This window comes from Argiope bruennichi, chromosome X2 (assembly GCF_947563725.1).
Source record: "Argiope bruennichi chromosome X2, qqArgBrue1.1, whole genome shotgun sequence".
In the NCBI taxonomy this organism is placed as follows: domain Eukaryota; kingdom Metazoa; phylum Arthropoda; class Arachnida; order Araneae; family Araneidae; genus Argiope; species Argiope bruennichi.
In genome coordinates this window covers 86,965,721-86,981,149 of record NC_079163.1, presented here as the reverse complement: position 1 = coordinate 86,981,149, position 15,429 = coordinate 86,965,721, and the positions used below count along the sequence as shown (strand labels likewise).

Genomic DNA, 15,429 nt, shown 5'->3' with positions numbered 1-15,429 from the left:
ATGACATTGTTAAATTTTCAGGCCCGACGGCACCGCCCACCACGGAGCCCAACAAGGGAAGGCAGCCACCGGCTCTGGCCATTCCCAGCCTCGGCACTTACCTTGGTGCTAGCCGGAACCTATACGCTGGGAGTTACCCCCGGGGACAGTCACCGCCCTTAACGCCAAGCCCAAGGAGTAACCCCTTCGCTTGATCCCTAGCAGACTAGCCACTTAGGTGACAAGGTACCAGCCGATTGATACACCGGGGACCACAGTGCACCACCCGTCTTTCTAGTGGGTTGCTACGCACGGCCAACACGTGGGGTTTTGGCTGTCCATGAGAAGCAAGAAGCAAACAGAGCGGCGACAGCTTCTCATGGAGAGCTCCCTCGCTTGCCGTCGAGGGAAGGAAAGACACAGCAGAAAACAGAAGGCGTAGGGGAGAGCGAACTGAAAGGGAGAAAAGATCCCTGGGTACCTCGGCATTGGGACACCCGTACTCACCTAAAGAAGGTGAGCTCCTGAGGGGGTCCAGAAATTGGATTCTGTACACATGCAGCTCTTCAACTATGCTATTGGGCCTTCAGGACTTCCCAATTAAAAGCTTATGTTTATTGCTATGAACCTGCTTTGAATATCAGACAAATATTATCTCTGAATTATTATTTTAGAATCGCATCGAATTCACTTCATCCCTTTCATCCATCCTCACTACAAGATGCTTTCTTCCCTTTATCGTTTACAAAAAGAAAGAAAAACATTTATCCCACCATTCTTCTGTAGAATGGAAGATATTATTTCGGAATTGAATATGAACCATATATTTGTCACCCCACAATTTGCAAACAGTTTACCGCTATGGAAAGTCAAAAGGTTTTATTTTTTAAATCCTTTCGAAAATTTCGCAAAATTTGACACAACAGACGTTAACCACCAAATGGCGAGATACATCCATCTAATTCAAACATTAGGTGGGTATTGAACATGTGCTTGAGAGTTTTGCACATAAAACTTGTTAGAGCGATTGGCCTATAATTCAGAGAGCTTGCAGGATTTCTTCCGGGTTTAAGGATTGGGATCATTATAGTCTTATGGCATTGTGAGGGAAATTTTTTCTCACTCCCGATTAGATGAAAAAGTTTTGAAAATTGGAAAGAGACCTTATCTAAATGGCAAAGCATTTTATTAATTCCATCAGGACCAGGGTTAGCTTTAGGGTCCCATTTATCCACTCTAAGTTGGGTTAAATAGGCGAGACCTAATCAGAGTCTCGTGATAATCACATCTTTCTTTCTGGTTAGTTTTACTTTAGAAGCCTTTTTACTTTAGTTAGTTTTAGTTTATTTATAAATAGCATTTCCTACATAGATTGCCAAAATTTATTTTGAATTATTTTGTTGCTTGTACTGCGTCGGGTAATGGAGCAAAATTTTCTTTAATTTGGCTTAAGCTTTTGGCTGCCCTGACGGCTTTTTCATTTTCCCAAATTTTAACGTGCCCAGGAATCCAACAGAATTTAACTGGGAAATTGTTTGAGGGAATTATACATGTGCAAACTATTTAGAATTACGGGATGACTTTCCAATGATACATTCAATATCTCTGATAGTTGAGAGCCATCCTAATTATATTGATATGTAGGCAAATGACTGCTATAGCCGTCATTTGGTCAGGAAAGAAAAAAAAAAGAACGTGATCAACAACGTGATCACGTTCAGAGAACGTGAACAGCCATCTAGAATTTTCACTAAAAAACTGCGATAAAATGCAATAATTTTCACTTCCAAACATACAACTGATACTCAATTTTATATGACAGTCATAAGAAATTGAAAAAAAAAAATTGTTCTGAGCACCGTTGTCAAGTTAGTTTCTGAGAAACTTCTTAATGAATAAAAAATCTAAATATGTTAGAACTTCAATAGTTTTCATTGGTTTTCCCCTCTAGTTATTCACAGAGTTTTCTTTCCTATAGTATAAATCATTAAGTGCCTCATAAAAACCGAAGACTACTCTCTATATTTCAATCTGGTTGTCTTTTCGTTGTCCTTCCCATACTGAACTTGTAAAAGTTAATGGCAAATAGATGCAAGGCTTAAACAATTACCTATTTACCGTTATTTAAATAGGCTTACAGTTCTAAAGCTACTATGAGTGAACTATATCTGCAAACACTGAATTTGCTTAAATATAGCAGCATGATTCGGCCATTATTTCTCTCAGTGATAACATGTTTGATTGTGACGCATGACTTGATGGATCCAGACACCAAAACCTGCCCCGAGTAAGGAGACGGTTGTCTATAATTCGCACGAACCCGTCAGGTGTTGTTCAGGAGCTTTGAAAAAAAAACGATAAACAATACGACTGGTTTATGGCATGATTATATATGATCAAATAATTAAGATTTAGCTGTAATAGTTAATATAAGTTCATTAAATTTCCCTTGTCAACTTACGTAAAAAATACTATAAATAAAAGTTTAAATAAATATATTTCAGATTAATAGTCTGTTTATTTTAATGTTGTTTTTGGGTTTACTGACATAAGAGTCATGTTTACCAAACTGCGTCAAACATATGGTCTGAAATTATACTAAATAATAAATATGCAGTAACTAGAATATAAAAGTATTCGACTCGGGTAAGAACAAAGAAGTTTGACGAAGCCACAATGAATAGTAGTTTAAATGAGCAAATTTAATTAAAAAAAAAGAATTTAAAATGAGCAAAAATTATTTATAATCGGGAGTAGAAAAAAAAATCAGATAAAATATTATTGCCTTTCAAATGCTGTCGCCCACACACAGGTAAACACACACACGAAAAAAATTGTCAAATGTATTAGATGTATGGAAAAAGGGGAATATCTTAAAAAGTTTAAAATATTTGGCCCTGTTTATTTTAATATCTCTGAACACTTAACCTCGCTTATATGCTGGATAAATAAATACGCACAAATTATTAGCTAAATATACTCGGATGGAAATGCATTATTAGAAAGTACTGCGTAAGAAAAATGCAATAGACTTCATCCAACAAGGGAAATTTGGTCAACGGAAAAGTAAGATTTTGTTGTTAATCGCTTTAACGTAATTCAAATCTTTTAGCGCAGTAAAATATATAACAAATACACACGACAGCAAGAATATGAGAATGCTTTAAAACGTTGTATAATAGTTATAAAAGTACTCAATTTAAATTATAAAGGCCTCCTAAAAACCACGAATAAAATTTCAAAATCCCAGATGTCCGCTAGTGAAAGGCATTCTTCAAACATGAATGATTCTTGAGCATCAAAGGACTATTTTAATTCTAATAATACTTTTTTTACTAAAAACAATTGTTTCACGCCTATAAAAGATCGATATATAATGATAAAAAGAAAAAAAAATTAAATTATGAAAAATTAAAATTAAATTCTACATTGTTCACAAAGATAAACCAGAAAGAATTTGTTCAGATTTCATTCAAACTATTTAAATTTCATTTTGCTTCCATTAGATTACTAGATGGCGCCACGAAACAAAATGTAAACAATTTCCTGCTGCCATCTAGTAATCAAATATTAACACATGATGCATAAGACGTTAAGAATACGTTCGACTCATAAAACTCGGAAGATAACGATTCCAATAGAATAAAATTTAAACTAAAAGAAACTGCCAAAAATAACGACATGTGAAAAAAATTAAAAACTAATTTCATATTGCCAGGGCCACTCCAAACGTAATCGGTTCAATAATGCTTATGTCTAATCTAATGAGCTCCTTTATGCAACGCTATATTAGGGGGGAATGGCTTATAGTTAACATTTGAAATTTTATTGACATAATAATAATGACTAAAAAAATTAAATAAGTTTTACCGATAATTTTGTGCAAGGGTATAAAAAATTTCTTTGTTAAAACCTACACTCAAACACGCTTATCGAAGAATTCTAAATATATTGTTATTGTAAAAAAATAATGCAGCAGGTGAAATGAAATAATATACCACATACATCTAATATCAAATATACTAAACGCTATCATTTTACGATTTGAAACAAATTAATTTACATATGTTGCATGTTAACTATTCATAAAATATAGACAGATATGTAGATATGCGGAGATAAAATAATACTTTATTTTAATTAGTAATTAGAATTAAATTATATTAGTACTTTAAATTATTTTCAATTAAACTGTGCTCGAACAAGTTAACAAAATATGCAACATGCATATAATATACAGATAAACTGAAACTAGCTTTAAGAAAAAAATTTCAACATTTGGTAAGAAATAAATGATATAAATTGAACTTCTCAGGCTTTGTTTCTAGCAAATTAATTTATAAGTGCATCTATATCTAATATCTGTAAAATATTACATTCAATAGAAATAATTCCAAGATTAGTCAATATTTCTTGACCTATAGTAAATCTCAGGCAATTTTAAACTATTTTCAGTTTTTAAAATGGTCTTCCTGCTGGCGAGGCTGGATTGGTTGATTTTTTTTTTTTTTTTTTTTTTTTTGCTCAGGAGCCATTTTTGGCTAAGCTGCACCAAGCATATGGGTATGAAATCCTACGATATTAAAAGGAACTAAGCAGCATGAAAAGTCTAAAATGAAGTAAAATAAAAGTACACAAATTCGGATGATATAAAATGTTTTCAAACAATTTTAAAATTTCAAAATAAAAATTTGAGTAATGATTTTCGCAGAAAAATGTTGAAAAAATTCTGTAAATAAATGACGGCGAAGCAGCAAAAGAAATTGTTAAATGCAAATATAAAAGTCAATGGTTTTTAGAAATTTAAGAATGTTTGGGTGATATGTTTCACTCACCAAGTCCTGCAGAGTTAATGGTAATGACTTTAAAAAATTGTAGTCGACACGAGTTAAAACATGGGCATTCAATTAAAACGTGTTTGATAGTAAAATCAACGTGACATGTTTGGCACACTGGCACCCTTTCGCCAAAAATGAGATACATGTGCGTGAAGCGAGTATGTCCTATACGGAGGAGGGTGAACTTGACATTAACCTCTTGTATAGGAAGAACGGGCCATAATCCAATGTTAGACTTCACGGCATGAAATTAGCGAGGCTAGAAATGTTATATATATTGTTTTACGCATTTTATTATGTTGGGAAAGGAGCAAGTTAAATATTTGACTTCGATATAGCTTAGAGTTTCAACCGATAATGCTACATTTTTCCAAAAATTTCATAAATAAGTTCCATATTATTTATTTCGTTTCTGAATTTATTAAGCAATGCTTCTTCCTGTTTTAACATGAATAGAACTTGTTCAGATTATTTGTTGAGTGAGTGAGTGAGTGAGCATTATACTAGCGCAAGATCCATTCTCTGGATAAACTGCGCCGCAACTAGATGAGAGCTTTTGCTTTACATCTTAAAACTATGTATAAAATATTTACAATCCGATATTAAAAAAAAAACTATAAATTAGGAACAATGATAAGAAGGTATCAACATTTCAAATTTCTTTGATAAAACCAGCTTCTTTTAAATAAAGTAAAATATTAAAATGCGGTTTATGTCCAATTAAAAGCGGAAGACAAGGAACAACTGTATTAAAATACTTAAGACGCAATGAGTCCAGTGTCTGACATTCAATCAATATATGTCGGATAGTTAAACTATCACCACAACGATCAGCAAGTTGGTGGCGGCTGCTTGAAAAGTATATAGTTATGAGTTATGCGAGAGTGTCCAATGTGTAATCTTGTAAGAATAACATCGCATCGACGATTTAGGGAGGAACACCAAAGATCAATAAAAGGTTTGACTGTGTGTAGTTTGTTTTCTGTCTCGAGATTCCAATGGTTCTGCCAATTTTGGAATAACCATTTACGAACGGAAGAGCGTACGTCAGTATAAGGAATGGCTTGTTTGTAGGATTCGTTTGCTGATTTTGCAGCAGAGTATTTGTTGAAATCAATATATTCCTCAAAAAGTTAAAAACCTCTGAATGAGATATTGCCTTTCACTTGAAGATGATATCGCAATCCGACATGCCACTGACAATTTAAAGTGAATTTTTCAAGCTTTCATTAGATTTTTTTTTCATTTTCAAGGTCTTATCATCACTTTAGAACTTGAACAATATTTAAAGGAAATGCTAGTACCTTAACCAGCCGTGATCATATCAATGAAACCTTTATCAAATTAGTAAAAATACCAAGTTAATAATAGCAAAAAGAATCAAAATAGAATTAAAAAGGAAGAAATTAAGAATCCGGCCTGAAGACTTTCTCAAGGGTCTCCCTCAGGCAGGGATCGAAACAAGGGATTTTTTCTGTGAAGGGTCTGACTTTTGTCCAACAATATTGACCCCTCGTGACCCGAAAATCCCCTGAAATTGAGGCCTTAGAGATAAACCATTTTTTACAGAAATAAACTGTCGGAAACAAAGACTTAACTGGAACCAGTTTTGACCGAAAAGAACTTTTCCTCCCTGCCACCAGGGGTTTATTTACTTGCTCTCGTTTTGGCGGCAAACAAAGAACGCATTTCTGTATTCTCTTCTAATTCATAAATATATTCTTAATAAAGTTAACAAGTAGCTATTAAATAATCTTCTTAAAGATAAGTTCCCCGTATAAATGAAGTCAAAAATTTTAAAGTGGGAGTAAAATTGACGAACATACAGCAAGGTCTAATGAGTGAAATGAACGAGTGGGTTCGTGAAAATGTCTTTTCATCACTGTTTAACAGGCAGAGATAATGATCAGAAATTAACTGCTGAATTTACTGGCCACGAGAGTTAACATCCTATGGGGAAATGAGGATACTATGTCCATTAAAATTACCGAGCAATATAAAAGGAATAAGAAATTGATCTACTAAAGAGTTTAACTCTTCTTTTAAAATCATCTACACAGGAATACACAGCAAACTGTTATAAGTGTTTTTATGTGAACTTGAATAGCAACAGTCTGAAAATTGGTATGAAGAATAAGAGGTGTGCTGGGGTAGGAGTTGGAAGTGAAAATGCAGACACCTCCAGAAAAACTAGCCTTTAAATTTGTATTTGTATAGGCAGTTGTATCCTCTAATTTTAGAAATTATTTGAGGGTTTTGAAATAGGTCTCTTCTAATGCAAAACAGGCAGGCTTGTATTCATTTGAAAGCGATTTGATTTCGATGATTTTGGAACGATACCCACGACAATTCCTCGAAATAAAACCAAACATGAAAAAACAAAGTAATGTTTGAACAAACTACGCATGGCCACCTGGGGGCAATTTATTAGGAAGATGTTGACCCATCCGAGATATTAGATGTAGATGGACAGATCGATAAAATATCTGAAGTAATTGGAATATCAGGAGGATCTGGAGATTTAGGAGGAACCTCAGTATTAGATGCTTTGGGACTAGGAGGATATTTTGCTTTTTTTCGCTTCTTCTTATTGAATCAAGCTAATGAAAATTCAGAATCCTTTGATTGAGAAATTGGTTGAAATTTTTTTTTCGGAGGAGAAGCTTTGTTTTGATTGTTTTCAGTCTTTTCCGAGTTATTTTTTTTTTATTGATTCAAGAGTCAAAAGTTTACAGGAACAGGTATTCATTGCGATAATATCTGTAATTTCTGTCTGAGAACCGGTACATTTTAATGTTGATCGCATGGCATCACTATAAAAAAAACAGGTTAGGGTGCCCTGCCTAAAACAAACTTTTTCGATTCTGAAAATAAAATATTTCTTTTAACTTTCAGGCTTTCGATTTATTTTTCCATTTAGAACACTAGCGGGAACAAGCAGGATGGGGCTTAGAGCAATACTCAGAGTGTCTGAGAGCTACAATCAGAGGTTTCATGATCATTTAGCACATCGAAGGCTGCCTCGGAAGTTCCCTGTGAATGTCTGAATCTCTGACATTTAATGCAAAGCAAAGAGGATTCGGCACATATGGTTTAACTTTGGATTGTATGTAGTCAGCACGTATAAATTTCGGGAGTTCAGGGCTACTGAAAGTTAGAATGACATGTTTTGCTGGAATAAACTAGCCGTTACGTTTAATTTTTATGCAATGAGGTGCATAAACTTTTTGGGAATGCAATTTCTGAATGAGTTCAGTCTCTGAACAATCAGAAAGACCTAAATCAGAAATGACCCCTCGAGAAAACTTGAGTGTCCTGTGAGGAGTTCTCTACAGGGAAGTCTCTAAGTCTTGTTAATTTCTGCATAGTAGTAGCAATCTGTGTTTTTAATAATGTCTCAATAAGGAGATCCCCAGATGGAAGTTTTTTAGTAGATTTGACATCACCAATAAATGAAGAAATTAATCTTTGAACGGTGAAAAGGGAAAATTTATGGAAGGTCTTTGGTGTATGTAAAATTAAAAATCTTGAATCTTCTGTAATAAATAAACGTGGCAAAGTGTCGGAAAAACCCATGCAGAAAGGGCAAAATAATTCAGGCCTTACGGTACCGCCCTCCACGGAGCCCAACAAGGTAAGGCAGCCACCGGCTCTGGATACTTCCAGCCTCGGCGCTTACCTTGATGCTAGCCAGAACCTATACGTTAAGAGTCACTTCCAGGAAAGTCTACCACCTTAACGCAGAGTCCCAGAAGGTGAGCCTTTCGCTTGATCCCTTTAAGCATACGATTCAAATTACTTTGATACCAGCCGATTGACCGGAATGAGAAGCAAGAAGCAAACAGAGTTGTGATAGCTTCTCATGGAGAGCTCCTTCGCTTGCCATCGAGGGAAGGAAGAAATGAAGAAATAAAGTTCAAAGCAGCAGACTAATATTTCTCACCCACCAATTCTTCGTTGAAAAATTCGTTGGTTGGTTGTGTGATGTTATTGGCGCAAGAGCTATATTTGGCCATTCTGCTCCAAGCAAATGGTAAAGCATAAAATGAGAAGTAAAATGTGTTAGTAGACAGTAATAAATAGATTTTTAAAAATGAAAGCAGATACAATGAATGAAAAACCGAAGACGATGAGCATTAAAAATAAGGCCATCGATTAAATGTGCTGTACACTAAATCAACGTGGCATGTGAGGCACATTGGCGCTCTTTTACCAAAAACGATATATTTATGTGTAAAACGTATATGTCTTATAAGGAAGTAAGTAAATTTAACATTTTAAAGCTGAGAAAGCACACAAAGCTTCTGAGCAAAAGATTTAGAGCAGGCAAAACCAGAAATGAAACTCTTCACTAGTTTCTCAGAATTAATGAAAGAGGACAAGAATCTCAAAAACTGCACTTGAAAAAATATCCGTTTAAATTATTTTAATTAGCATGGAGCTCAAGATAAAAAACAAATGCTTTAAGTAACGACAAATGTTGTTTATACCACTTTGAATTTAAAAATAAATGTGTAAATACATAAAACCTCGCACACACCCGATTCATTTAAAAATATTATTGTTTCACAATCTGTATCCTAATAAGGCAGACAAACATAAAACTGTATTAACAACTCAATACTATTTGTGAAGTCTTTAGAAAATAAATCATTAGAAACTGCCCAATTCATATACTAAATTAATCATGCATTGAAATTCTGGATCTGGTTAGTGTGCAAAAGTTAAAAGCACAACACTTATATTTAATATTACTGAAATAAATGCATCTGTTCCGAGATTGTTCTTTCAAAGAAGTTCGCTTACCGTTTTCTTTAAGCAAGAGTTTCGTTTCAATAGATAATTCGTTTTCGTTAGTAATTTTCTTTTTATAGTGGCACCGAAAAACAAAATTAAAAATGCGACTGAGTGTATATGAAAAGAAAAATCCTCATATCGAAAATTCATGGATTCTTCAGTTATCCAAAAACAAATTTTCAGCATTTAATGAAGACCGAAACGCCTAGGAGAAAATTATTCGCTTGACATAAACAAGAAACATCGCTCTACTTCACTGAACTCAGTAATCTCCACCAAGTTTTATATTTATTTCTATTTTTTACTTTTATATTTTAAGTTTATTATACTTTTTACTTTAATATTTATTTTCATGCTACTGTCAAAATTTATCATACGAATTTCAAATTCGAAAAAAATAATATACTTTTACATAGTATTTTGATTTTTTTATGCTGTGTCATATTTATTCTAAAGAATTCGAAGGCTTACGGTATACGATACCACTGGCAAAGAAGATAATGCAGACAGTTTAAAATTTTTTTAAAGTATAAATATATAATTTGAAAATATTGAAATTGACAAATAAAAAAGCTCGCTACTCTCGTACAATACACACTCAATCTTTTAGTCAATGAAATAACCTTGATCTAGTTAATAGATAAATACAAAATTAAATATATATTTATGCAACCTTCAAAATATATACAAAATGAAATGACATTTCTTGAGAGTAATCGGAGTTTAGAAAGATTTCTCTGACAATCATATTCAAATATTCATATGTTAGGAAAAAATCTTTCTTGCACTTTCAGCTACAAAAACAGGCGAGATAACACATTCGAGGTTTTAAGCAGGGAAAAATAAAAGAAGCACTTATTTTAAACAAACATGTCATTCGAAGCATTTGTGTTTAAGATAATGATAAGAGAAAGGTCTACAAGTATTTATCTAGAGCAAGTGACAGTCAAGTTACACGATTCTCTTGGAAAATCCTGTCATAAAAAGAGTGAATCTCCAGCAAATAAGCTTTTAATGTCTGCATTATATGATATGTGGACAATTTTAAAAGTGAAACGACTTCCTTTGTTTTCATATTGAAGCAATGCGTGAACGAATAGAAATGGAAAATATTTTGGAGCGTCTGTTATTTTGACATTCTGGTGAGTTCATTCTTAAAAAAATATTAAAGTTCTTTAATTTTAGAAATTTAGGAAAGTATTTTTTTAAATTTCGTTAATATTATATAATTTCATGCCCAGTTTGCATATTTAAGATTTTTTTCCATCTTGAATATATAACAATACTTTAACCAGTTAACTACAGAATGTATTTTTTAAAGTCCCGTAAGTGGTGCGTAATCAAAATCAATCGATGACATGTATACACGAACGCAATAGAAACAATTGCATAATAAATTTCTCGAAAAAAATCTAAATAAAGCGAGTAAGATCTCAATTTTATTAAATAAAAAAATTAACAATCCTTCATTGAAAAAGGTACTGTTATTTAAATTTAAAAATTGCCAATAAACTGTTAAGGAAGCAAATGTAAATATGGTGCTGTAGCTGGTATAAAATAAGGAAAATGTTGTCTGAAGAGATGTGTATGTTTTACAACTGCACTTTGTCGACCAGTATTATGTAGTATAGATAATAGTTAAAAAAAATCGAAGAAAAGTTTTTAGGAAACTTATAAGTATCATGTTGCTCCAACGTAACAGAAATTACGAAGGGCCATCACAGTTCGAGCATTTTATTTTTTCTGTTCCGTTTATCGGTGAATGCCCATATGCAAATAAAAAACATTGAAATCCAGATATACAAGCAAATTTTCGGGTAGGTAGGTAGGTAAATGGAGGGCTTTTTTTAACGTAAAAGCCAAGTTTGACTGTGCTGCGTAAAGCATACGGTATTATACAAAACTCTGAATTAACCTGTAGTGATCGTAGCGCCATCTTTTATTCATGTCATTCTAAAGCACTACCTATTACTTTCCCTAATACGATCTATGTTAATACTTCGCCCGGGGAAGCCCCGTTCTGTTTATACTTGCGCTAAGCAGTGATGTTCCGATAGTTGTTAGTGTAATAAAGAGTTTATTTTTCTAATGACGATGAAATGCTTTATACAACACTCTACATGAACATCACCACAAACCCGAAACTCGAGACATGAATTTCCTCACGCTGCCAGAGACATGGAGTCAAAATGACTCCATTTCATTTCATTTTTTTTTTTTTTTTTTGACTTTTGTAAACCGCATTGGAATTTATTTTGGAAGTAATATATTCTGAAAATCATGTAGTTACCAAAACTATTAAAAATATTCAATGTTATAATATTAAATGCTGGAAAGATGTTATAAGAAAATCCTAAACAAGCTTTTAATGAGTATTTACCTCGTTTCGATATTAACGAATTACATTACGTTAGAATTTAACAAGCAAAGATTAAGAATACAATATTTTAAGAATATGTGGATGTTGTCTATAATATTTAGTTCAATGACGGCGTAAAAAAATAAAATCTTTGTTTAACGGGAGCATTAAGAAGAAAAGAAAAAAGATACAGGTGCAGTATAATAAAATCTCGTTCACGTATAATAAACCCGCTTGCAGGATCACGCAACTTAAATTGTGACGTCATTTTGATGAAAGCAGGTCCACCGTAGTACTCCCCCCTCTGGAAAGCAGCAGGCACTGGATTAGAGATAACGAGGGTTAAAGCGTACCAGATCTGGTTACATAAGGTGGTGGAGCAGTATTCTAAGGTAACTCAGGAGTGAACGGAAAAGGCTCAAGTACTGACTGCTTGAAGATGGAACTGTAGCTGATGGTGGTGATATGATTAGTGCAGATGACTGATGACAATTTTCGAAGAACGCTTGCTTCACACGATCAATGCTGATCAAAGATTCTTTACCGTTCTTCTCAATTGTGAAAGTTTTATCAGTATGTCCGAGTACACAGTAAAGGCCATCATACGGTGCTTGCAAGGGTTTCTTAATTGCGTCCTGGCGCACGAACACATGAGTAAAAGACTCTAAAGCCAGATGCATGAAAACTTTTTTTTTTATTATCCTGAGATGTAGCTGGTGCAGGTTTGACTTGCTCCATCCCAGTTCGTAATTTTTTTTAAAAAAAAAATCGCGAGGTTCGACGTTAAGTGAAGGGGTCTCGAAAAATTCCGTAGGTAGTTTCAGGGTTGAGCCATAAACCAATTCTGCTGATGTGCACCGCAGATCCTCCTTTAATGCCGTTCGGAGTCCAAGTAAAACTAATGGAATTGATTCAGTCCAATTCGTGGGTGCGTGACATCTGAGACTTTGCTTTAACGAACGATGAAATTGCTCTACTATTCCATTGCTAGATGGGTGATAAGGAGTTGTTCGGATCTTTTGGACACCCAAAAGTTTGCTCAGTAAGCAAAACGAATTGCTTTCGAATTGTCGTCCCTGATCCTTCGTGATGACTGAAGGTAAACATAAGCGTGAGATCCACTGACCAATGAATGCACGCGCAAACGGTTTCGGCAGAAATGTCAGAGTTGGAAACTGCTTCAGGGCATCGTGTGAAGATCTATACAGGTGCAGTATAATAAAATGCAGCATAATAAAATCTCGTGTACGTATAATAAATCCGCTTGCAGGATCACGCAACTTAAATTGTGACGTCATTTTGATGAAAGCAGGTCCACCACAAATATTTCTTTCTTTTTGCATTATTCACATTAAAAACAGTTTCAATGACTCCATAAATAACAACAATGTCTTTGAAAAAGAATAATTCAGTTATACGCACGTGTTCATACTTAAGACTTTTGCCAACATACTGTTGAAAGAACAACTTGGAGCTACTGAGGAGATTATTGTATTCGATAACAAAATACCACGTGATAATCCAAACTAATGAACAAGGAGGAATCATTTAGACTTCCGCCTCCAGGTAGGGATTAAAATGCAAAATGTTTGAGGTTTTCATATTGGTATAAAAACATTGATGATAAAATTTAAAAACTATTAATACAGAATAAAAGCAAAGAAGCAATGAATAAAATGCAAAATCGAATTAGGGAAGTATAAAACGAAAGATACTTTCATTTCAGACTTAACATATAAAGACAGACTAAATATATTTTCAAAGAAGACAGAGTCAGAAATACTATAAATTTAAGAACAAACAATTAAAATCTATCGATTTTTTTTTGTACTTCATTGGAACGGAGGATACCAAAAATATCCTCCGAAGCACTCATTTCATCGTCTATTTGTTTTCTTTAATAGTGGAATGTCTTTAATTGCGGTATCACCAGGTAAATAAGGGAGTTTGGTTCCTTCGGCAAGAACTATGATGTCATACATTAGAGAATCTGTAGATGAATCCGTTTGGATTTAATTTTCCGAAATTTAAATGTCTGCTTATTATTTGCGCTGACATTTGGAGGAATTGGACGCTGAAAGTTTTGTAAAACTTTGATATTGTCCTCGAATATTTGGGCCGATTATCTTTATTAATCTTAAATTATCTTACATTTTCCCCTGTTTTCGACAGTTTTAAAATCGGAGAAGTCTGGTGAATCAGCGTCACATACTGAAACTTCAGGATGAGTTTGTTGGGGGGTTTTGGCGCAGAAACCAGCACTAGCGAAACTGCGGCAGGTATGTACTTTAGGTTGCGATAATTGTTTTTTCTTTTTAAATTTATAAAGGCTTCATCAGATCTGGGAAATATTTAAGAAGATGCGCAAAATGAATGAAAAGAGATGGAAGCGGAAGGTAAAACAACAGGAATTATTTGGGTGCTATTTGCATGGGCAGAGAGAGATGGTTCTGAGAATCGGTGAAAGAGTTTTGGCATTTCGTTTCTCTTAGGCTTACGTTATTTGTTTAAATACCTTTCCTGAAATGACTTCCTTTTCAAATATTCAAGACCAATATGAATAAGTGAAGAAAGAGTGGAAACCTTAACAATGTGAGCATTTTTTATCTGTAGCACAAGCAGAGTTATGACCTATTTCCGCAGAAGGGCGCAAGTAATATTCCCTTGGCAATAAGCCCTGGAATGATCGAAACGTTTACATTTAAAACACAGTAAGGGACTCTGAAAGTAATGCCGAAACCCAGTTTCATATAACATGCTTTTATGGAAACAGGCATTTGGGAGGCATGAAATGTGTGCACTAAATGTTTGATATTAAACAGTTGCCCAACTTTTCGCTTAGAAATCCGTCAGACGTGAGTCACTCCTTGTCTTTTCAACTTTTCAGTTAATTCTGCCGCCAGAAGAAACGACTCCTTTGGAAAAATTAAGACTTGTGAGTGAGCTAACGGTAACAGGAATGGAGTCAAGATTGTCCAGTTTCAAGATTATCTGAGCTTGTTTGGAGTTGAGGAGTGTTGACCACCCTTAACGCTAAATCGTAGAGAATGGCCCTTTCGCTGGACCCCTAGCAGACAAACAAATCAGGTTGTTGTTTACCGAGTGGTTGATACATGGGGAACCACAGTGTACCACCTGTTTAATGGGTCGTTACGCTTGGCGAACAGGTGGGGATTTGGGTTGTCCTTGAGAAGCAGAAAACAGAGTGGTCCCACGATCTCGTGAAGAGTTCCCTCTCTTGCTATTGAAGGAAGAAAGACACGAGAAAGCAGCAGGCACACGATAGGAGAATCTGGAAATCAAACCCGATTATTAGGGAGCCTTGGAGTCGTGAAGCTCGTCACATCTGAAGATGTTCCCTTACGGAAAAGTTAAATTTCGGGGAATGCCCGATGCACTGGGGAAAATCTACTCCTTTTATAAGAAAAAAAATATATAACATTGTATGGGGGATTA

The 15,429-nt window shown here is 34.4% G+C and overlaps 1 protein-coding gene across 2 annotated transcripts in view; it reads left to right on the top strand.

Annotated features, from left to right (window-relative positions):
• The first annotated feature begins 10,629 nt into the window (after positions 1 to 10,629).
• Positions 10,630 to 15,429, top strand: part of LOC129960057 (toll-like receptor 2) — a 45,487-nt gene continuing 40,687 nt past the window's right edge. For both annotated transcript variants that reach the window (XM_056073107.1, XM_056073108.1), the window contains exon 1: positions 10,630 to 10,756. The gene's annotated coding sequence lies outside the window, so the exon portion shown is untranslated. The remainder of the gene's footprint in view (positions 10,757 to 15,429) is intronic.